The sequence below is a fragment of the Homarus americanus genome, unplaced genomic scaffold (genome assembly GCF_018991925.1).
Source record: "Homarus americanus isolate GMGI-L3 unplaced genomic scaffold, GMGI_Hamer_2.0 scaffold45562, whole genome shotgun sequence".
Classification (NCBI taxonomy): Eukaryota; Metazoa; Arthropoda; class Malacostraca; order Decapoda; family Nephropidae; genus Homarus; species Homarus americanus.
Window position 1 is genome coordinate 2,772,356 of NW_024744839.1, and position 8,635 is coordinate 2,780,990.

An 8,635-nucleotide genomic window follows, 5' to 3' on the forward strand; every position below is an offset into this window, starting at 1 on the left:
GTGTGTGTGTGTGTGTGTGTGTGTGTGTGTGTGTCCGTCTTAAATACCATCAAAGCAACACAACAAATATCACAAGGGTAAGAGGTTCATTATCTAACTAAAAATACTAGTGACACACATTTCCTGTTCCAGACCAACCAAGAAATATGAGCACTGAATATACGAGTGAAAATTGTGTGTTATTTCAAAAGAGCAGGACAGGTCGCGGAGGAAGAAGGACCAGATAAGATTACTGCTTGACGCACATCCTGTTCCATCTTTTTCCACTGACATGAAAGGACAAAATCAAGAACCTTACAACTTTCCATTGGTAAATAATCTCTTTCCAGGTCTCTGGGGCGAGGCCAAATCTTTTACCTTCCTCCTACCTGCTAAAATGAGATGTCCCCAACACACATCAACACATTCCCTGTAGTGGCGCTGTCATCACCAGATAAAACCTCATCTCGGCAACCTTTCACACTCTCCCATCTCCGGAAAAACTTAACAGTTTCTCTTTTCCCTGGTAAAATCTTTAGTGCTATATCCCATCTCCGACAGTACACACTACCAGGCCACCAGCAGTAGGAGGACTAGGCAGTAAAACAAGGCTCTCTCACCGTCTAAAGTTGAGTGTGTATGGGGGGCGGGGGGAAGTGTGTGTGTGTGTGTGTGGGCGGGGGGTAGATTGTGTGTGTGGGGGGTAGGTTGTGTGTGGGGGGTGTGTGTGGGTGTGTGTGTGTGAGGGGGGTAGATTGTGTGTGTGAAGGGGTAGATTGTGTGTGTGAGGGGGTAGGTTTGTGTGTGTGGGGGTAGTGTTGTGTGTGTGAGGGGTTAGGTGTGTTAGATTGTGTGGGGGGTAGATTGTGTGTGTGTGGGGGTGTGTGTGTGGGGGGTAGATGTGTGTGTGTGGGGGTAGATTGTGTGTGTGGAGGGGTTAGATTGTGTGTGTGGTGTGTGTGGGGAGGTGTGTGTGTGTGAGGGGGTAGATTGTGTGTGTGAGGGGGTAGGTTGTGTGTGTGGGGGGGGACGAGGGGAGGATCTATACCTCTCTCTGGTAAACACATCTGGTTGCCTGGCTGAATATCGACCGTAAACGCATCTAAGGGAAAGGTAATCCATCGCCCGTAGACAGGTAGAGAACTTTTCACCAGGACACGGATAAAACCTTTAGCTCTCACAGACAAAAATAAATATTTAAGAACGTAAGAATAACTCATAAACAAACGCGAAAAAATAATGATTACTATTTCCCAGAAGCACGAGAAGGCACAACAGCCACTCACTATAAAAAAAAAGATGAAAATATCTAACATGAAAAATACCTCCAGTGTCGACCCAGGTAACCGCTCCACCACAAGTTATCCCCGCCCCATGTATCGCCCACTGCCCCTGGTTATATGCCGGGAGGTAAGGCCAGAGGTGACACCCCTTCCCCCAACACACACCCTTTCCCTCTCCCTTGAAGACGACAACCTATCATGGCTAAAGGTTAGAGGTAAGACGAACCTAAACTCGCCATAAACTGAGACACAACTATATACTTAACCAACGTCTAAATTATATAAATAAAATTATATACACATCACCAAAGTTACGCACTATATAATGTGCAATAAAATAAAAATACTAACAGCCGGGATGCAAAACACACGTTTGGTCTTATAAGAAAAATATCTATATTGGCAGTATGTTAGAGGAGCACACCTGGTCGTCAGCAGTGTGATGTACCGTACACCTGGCCGTCGTCAGCAGTGTGATGTACCGTACACCTGGCCGTCGTCAGCAGTGTGATGTACCGTACACCTGGCCGTCGTCAGCAGTGTGATGTACCGTACACCTGGCCGTCGTCAGCAGTGTGATGTACCGTACACCTGGCCGTCCAGTGTGTACACCTGACCGTCAGCAGTGTGATGTACCGTACACCTGGCCGTCAGCAGTGTGTACACCTGACCGTCAGCAGTGTGATGTACCGTACACCTGGTCGTCAGCAGTGTGATGCACCGTACACCTGCTACAATCTGGGATCGTGACCCCTGAGGTATACCAATATACTGCCCCGGGTGATTAATTATTCACAACAACATAATTATGCTTACTGTAGCTTAAGAAAAGGATTATCGGATGATTAAATACCCGAGCTTATTTCACACTGTTAAGCACTCTACTCTAACCTAACCCCGCTGGCATTTAATCCTCACGTGATGATTGAACACTCTAAACCTAACCCTTCTAAGTGGCGTTAGGGTGCCAATAGTAAACCATCATGTACAGTACAGTCGTGGTACCAAAATTCATGAGAAATAAGGTCAAGATTCACAAGGATCCCGCACAGTTAATTTCACCCCCAAACTGGTGCTTAAATGAACGTATCTAGTTAAGGTAGAATCTTACTTAGGTTAGTTTGAGGAATTATCACATCTCCAAACACGAAGGAAATTTAACGTTTAACCCAATACAAATTCCAGCCTTCCACCTTAACCATTACCCCCCCCCCACCCACCCCCCCAAAAAATAAATCCTCCTGCCCCGTCTGCTCCTCTCGACTCTCCTCGCCACCTCCGTCTCTCGCCCGGACAGACTTCTCGCTCCAGCACCGCCAAACTCAGGCAGCCGACGCGTGAGGGACGGCTTTACACCCCCAGAAATCCTGTTTGGCGCGCCAGTGTCTGCTGGGGGAAGATGCCACCGAGTCCGAAGGAATTCATGGTGGCTATTGAGTTCCTTCTTGTGTATTTGTGTGTTCTATTCCTTTCTCGTTGTAAGGTTGTGTGTTCATCGAGTCTATATCTTACAAGAGAGAGAGAGAGAGAGAGAGAGAGAGAGAGAGAGAGAGAGAGAGAGAGAGAGTAGAAACAGTTACTACACACACACACACACACACACACACACACACACACACACACACACACACACACACACACACACACACACACACACACACACACACACACACACACACACACACACACACACAGATCATGACACATTCTCGCACTCCAAATTACTACTTCCATATTCTTCAAGCTTTGTACAGTGAATATTCCCCGTCGCTGAAAACATCCTAATTCACCTAACTTGTTGACTTAAAACATAACAACAACATCCATAACCTTTATAATTTATATCTCAATAAACTCTACATTTCTATCAACCAAAAAAAGAAAACCTTTAAATACACAAAATACGTAACAAAAAAATCACCAACTTTCGTAATAAACAAAGGATTAAAATCAAAATAAAACGACTTTCACTTGCACCTTTATATATCAACATAAATCATATGGGTGAACTCATCTTCCCCCATCGTGAATATATCTAGTAACATAAACTAGTGCTGCTCGGTGTTGGGTTATTTTACTGTTTATCTAATAGAAGTAATGATATAATAGTATTTATTGTGGTATGCAAAGAAAAACATGACTTATGGTAATTTTTATGAACAGAAACTTTTATTTGTTAGGTTAGGGATCGAAAAAATAGCCTAAAACAACATATTAGTTATTACCGTGACCATCAATTTAACCACTGACTTTTCTTTAGTTAACAGAAGAAACAAAAATCCCAACTGGAAAAAAAAAAAATCATACCAGAAAATCTCCCATCGGCTAAACTTCCACTTGACAACAAAAAACTCATCGGATAAAAATTTCCACCCAAAACAATTCCCAATAAACAAAATCAGTTCAAAACAAAAATCTGTTCAAAACAAAATTTCAGTTCACCCAAAACAAATAAAAATCAGTTCAAACAAAATCGGTTCAAAACAAAATCAGTTCAAAACAAAAATCTGTTCAAAACAAAATCGGTTCAAAATCCCTACCAGGTAAAAAAACACAACTAAATCCTACCATCAAAATAACAGTGGATTAATGCACAGCGGAGTGAAATCCCAAGGTCGCCAATGAATGAAATCCCTGTTTCACTAAACCAAAGGAGACAAACCTCATTGCACATAAAATAACACACAATTATTACCTACTAAAAATAATCCCAGTGCCGAAATAATAACTGAACAAAATCCTACTAATCCCACTAATCCTGCAAATCCAACTAATCCTGCTAATGATATCTTGTTAGGGTTATGTACATTGCGCTCGGTGAGATTTGTCCTACAACTTATCTTCTGTGATACATATACATTAATACCCAAATTACACATTAGAGATGGTGATGATGATGAGAGAGAGAGAGAGAGAGAGAGAGAGAGAGAGAGAGAGAGAGAGAGAGAGAGAATAATCAAGTTTTGCTGGTAATATTTACTCACAAACAAACTTGAGAAGAACCCCCGACAACAAAATAGGTCCAGTTTCCCCTAATCTAAGTTTGGGGAAACCTGACGAGGTTTCGCTCAAAAGTAAGTTTTCCTCTTGATCTTTGAGAGAGAGAGAGAGAGAGAGAGTACAAACCATTAACTGCACTAAGTTATATGCCTCTAACATTTGTGATCTTTTATACACCACTTAACCCGTCTAATGTATGTCACTTCCACCGTTCGCTTCTCCCCCTGAACCACGACCCCCCGAGATTCAGACTGGTGAACCCGAAGCATTGTATACAGTCTCGTTCAAGATTCTTCGAACATTGCTGGAGACAGCTGGCAACTCAAGGCTGTTTGTTTACTACAGTACGTAGTAAAAATTATGAATGAATGTAAAAGCCCAACCATTACTTAAGCAACGGGGAACTAAGTAACCAATCACCAATCACTTTTACATTCATTCATAATTTTTACTACGCACTATAGTAAACAAATGGCCTCGAGTTGCCAGCTGTCTCCAGCAGTGTTCGAAGAATCTTGAACGAGACTGTACCTCTGGCAAGTTTTACACAGTTGATTTTAATGGCATTTGTATTGCTCTCATTTTGATTTAATGATGTTATTTCGCGTTCGTTCGTTTTACTGTATCATTTCATCTGATTAATTATTTTGCCATTTTACGAAGTACCATAACCATGTATTCTTAATAAGGTATTATTTTTACTTTAATAAATATCTGATGTGTAAGACCACCACATCATTTGCTTCGTGTAATACAGCAAGTTGTTTCCTCGGGTAGTTAATGAGGACGGAGATGTAAAGTTCCCAACTGTTGGACATTTAAGAGATCCAGTACACCGCCTCTGTTATTCTTCTTATTGAATGAAGTTGAAATTTCTGAGACCCCATCTCTGTAATATGCCGGTATATATATATATATATATATATATATATATATATATATATATATATATATATATATATATATATATATATATATATATATATACCTCTGTAAGAGTATTTCACCCTTACCCCGTACGTCATTCATCACCCGGTGGTGGTAAGAAGATAGTGGCACAGCCCAGACTTGCTACCTTCCGCACATGGATTGTCAATCAATACGTGTTTCCTGAATATCTGCACACTAGCAGACGTCTCAGCACGCCAGGGCTAGATCTGTGCCATCGCTTATCAAAAAGAGTACAGGTGCGTATTGACGATTTCACTGTTTTTGTTTTGTTTTATTGGACCATATGAGTACAGGTTGCACTACCATCATGAAACGTTGTGTATCCCTTCTTAATTAATTTGTACTTAGTGGACAAAACTAGGCGATGCTTGGTGTTAACAGGTCTTCTGCTTTTGTTTAAAATTATGAATAAGTAGGATATAGAGCACCTACATACAGTACAGCTTTCATCTCAGATTAGATGAGCAGACTTTCCTGTGGATGATGTCTTCAACTACTGTTACTGCTCTTATCTACGTGTACCATATTCAGCCAAGGTATATAAGTGGAAGACCATTGTTTAGAAAGTAGACAGCATCCCTTATCGGATTTTCACAAATGTGAGTTGTGTTAGCTGAAATAAAATGGAAATAAAAAACTTTGTGTTAGCTTTGTACACTTTGTGTGATTTCATCAGTTAAATGGAGATACATTATTTATTACTCAGCCGTGGTCGCGTGATATCTCAACCACCTTCAATGTTTGCTAGCTAAGGTACCAGGCGTCCCCCGGGTTATTAATAAAACAACCCATGACCTAAAATGTGGCAGGTGTGTGTGTGTGTGTGTGTGTGTGTGTGTGTGTGTGTGTGTGTGTGTTCGCTCACATAATCAAGGCCTCTGTGTGTCTCACCTCGTGCCGCTCTAGCGGTGTATTGACAGAAAGATTATTAATTAAAAACGTCTATTGGTAATTCCTGGCAGCTGGCTCGTATAGCTAATGATACACTTCCTCATTAATCAGCAACAGGAAAGATCAACTAACGAGGCAGGTAAACTGGTGCACTATTATACAGTATAAACGATGTTTAGTTAATGGATGACCTGCTTACTTTAATATCAACCATGAAATATTCTAAATTCTTTAAATGCTTAACATGGAAATAAACGGAGTATTGTAACATACGTATGGTGAGACAACCTGATACACCTAGCTACAGGGTGGGAAGGTGTGAGTGGATTACTCGCTTTGTGGGGAGGCGAGAACAGGGTGAGAGTGGTAGGGAAACGGTGCCTGAGGTGGTGACGTGGCTGGTGGGGTGGTAGACATTAGGTGGGGTTAAGATGAGTGGGGTAACTGACGTGGTGAGAGGGGTGGAGTGGTGGTGTGAAGAGACCAGGTGTTACAGGGAAGGCTACAGGTGAACGCACTATGAACTGTAGCGTATAATTATGTCCTTGTTGTGTGTATATACTGTACTTGGGTGTATCGTCCATTTGTCTGTATTGCTGTATTTCCATAGACATTCTGTATACCTCTAAAGGGGGGAATTTCATAGAATATTTAAGTATATGATATTATGTGTATTTCTATGTACATATATAACAAATATTTGCATATATGTATTTCAATGCAATTAGTACGTGTCTGTGTTTATATACCCTAGCCAAAGGAACATTGATCCATACTAGTATATATTATTCCCAGAGTTCCATAGAAGATCGTAAAAAATTACAGAAATAAATTAGGCTTTCAAAAAATATCCAACGATTAGGATTCCACGAGAAGTTAAATATATATAAACGAATTAAATAGACTTCCTTATAACAAAATTCACTTAGCAGTTAAATACGCTTATGTAAGGGACGATTTATAATACTATTCGGCTAAGAGAACTCACTAAGATGCTCAAGAACTCACTAAGACGCTCAAGAACTCACTAAGACGCTCAAGAACTCACTAAGACGCTCAAGAACTCACTAAATCGCCCAAGAACTCACTAAGACGCTCAAGAACTCACTAAGACGCTCAAGAACTCACTAAGTCGCTCAAGAACTCACTAAATCGCCCAAGAACTCACTAAGAAGCTCAATAACTCACTAAATCGCTCAAGAACTCACTAAGAAGCTCAAGAACTCACTAAGTCGCTCAAGAACTCACTAAATCGCCCAAGAACTCACTAAGACGCTCAAGAACTCACTAAATCGCTCAAGAACTCACTAAATCGCCCAAGAACTCACTAAGAAGCTCAATAACTCACTAAGACGCTCAATAACTCACTAAGACGCTCAAGAACTCACTAAGTCGCTCAAGAACTCACTAAATCGCTCAATAACCATAATATCATGATGATACTGATGGTTAACAGGATAATTCATGGCAAAGTTACAAATTAAATCAACAATCTATATTAACACATAAATGACTAAATTAAATGACTAGTTACCAAATCATGAAGATACGAACGATATTAACAATAGTTCATTTACACGATACTTAACCTTTTATTCCACTAGCCGGGGTGTCAGTGTAGATACTTATACACACTAATAAAAGTTATGCAAATGTTCAATGGATCTGACAAGTTTACCGACGCCTGTAACATCAACCCCGGAGATGCTGTCCATAACACACTAAAACTACGACTCATAACAATACTACAAGACCATAGACATTCCCCGAACAGTCGCAGAAACGTATAGCTATAGGAGTTACACTAATACCTGACGACCAGACTTCCTCTCCTCTTGCTCATCCCCCAAAGGAACAAACTCCCCTAAACCAGATCTCACGGCCCAGGGATGAATCGTGGGGAAAAATCCGTCCATGATCGTCCCAGAGGAGTAAAATTTCTTCTGGTGGGAGAGTAACTTAAATACCTTGACAGAGAGACAGACAGAGAGACAGACATTTAGATAGATTGATAGATAGATAGATAGAATGAGTGATTGATAGACACACTCACATAGATAAATAAACAAAACGACACAGACAGACACAGATAGATGGGCTGGTGGGTGAATACAGTACAAAGAATCATAAACAAACATAAATGAAATGGGGGAAAGGGAGAGGTGAGAAAACAACGTAGACAGTGGAAAGAGAAAGGTAGAGAGGAAAAGATAGGATTAAAGAGAGAGAGAGAGAGAGAGAGAGAGAGGACCTTCCATTTCTACATGCCGTAACTGTAATGATCTAACTTGCCTGACCAGGTGGACCAATCCTCACTCACCAAGTTTGCCGAACCACACACACACACACACACACACACACACACACACACACACACACACACACACACACACACACACACACACACACACCTGCTGGCCCCCATCTCCTAGCCACACCTGCACTCTCCCCCAAACGACAGTGACTCACATCATACTTCTATATATCCACAGGTTGATAAATATAAACACATAACATCATCACTACAGAAG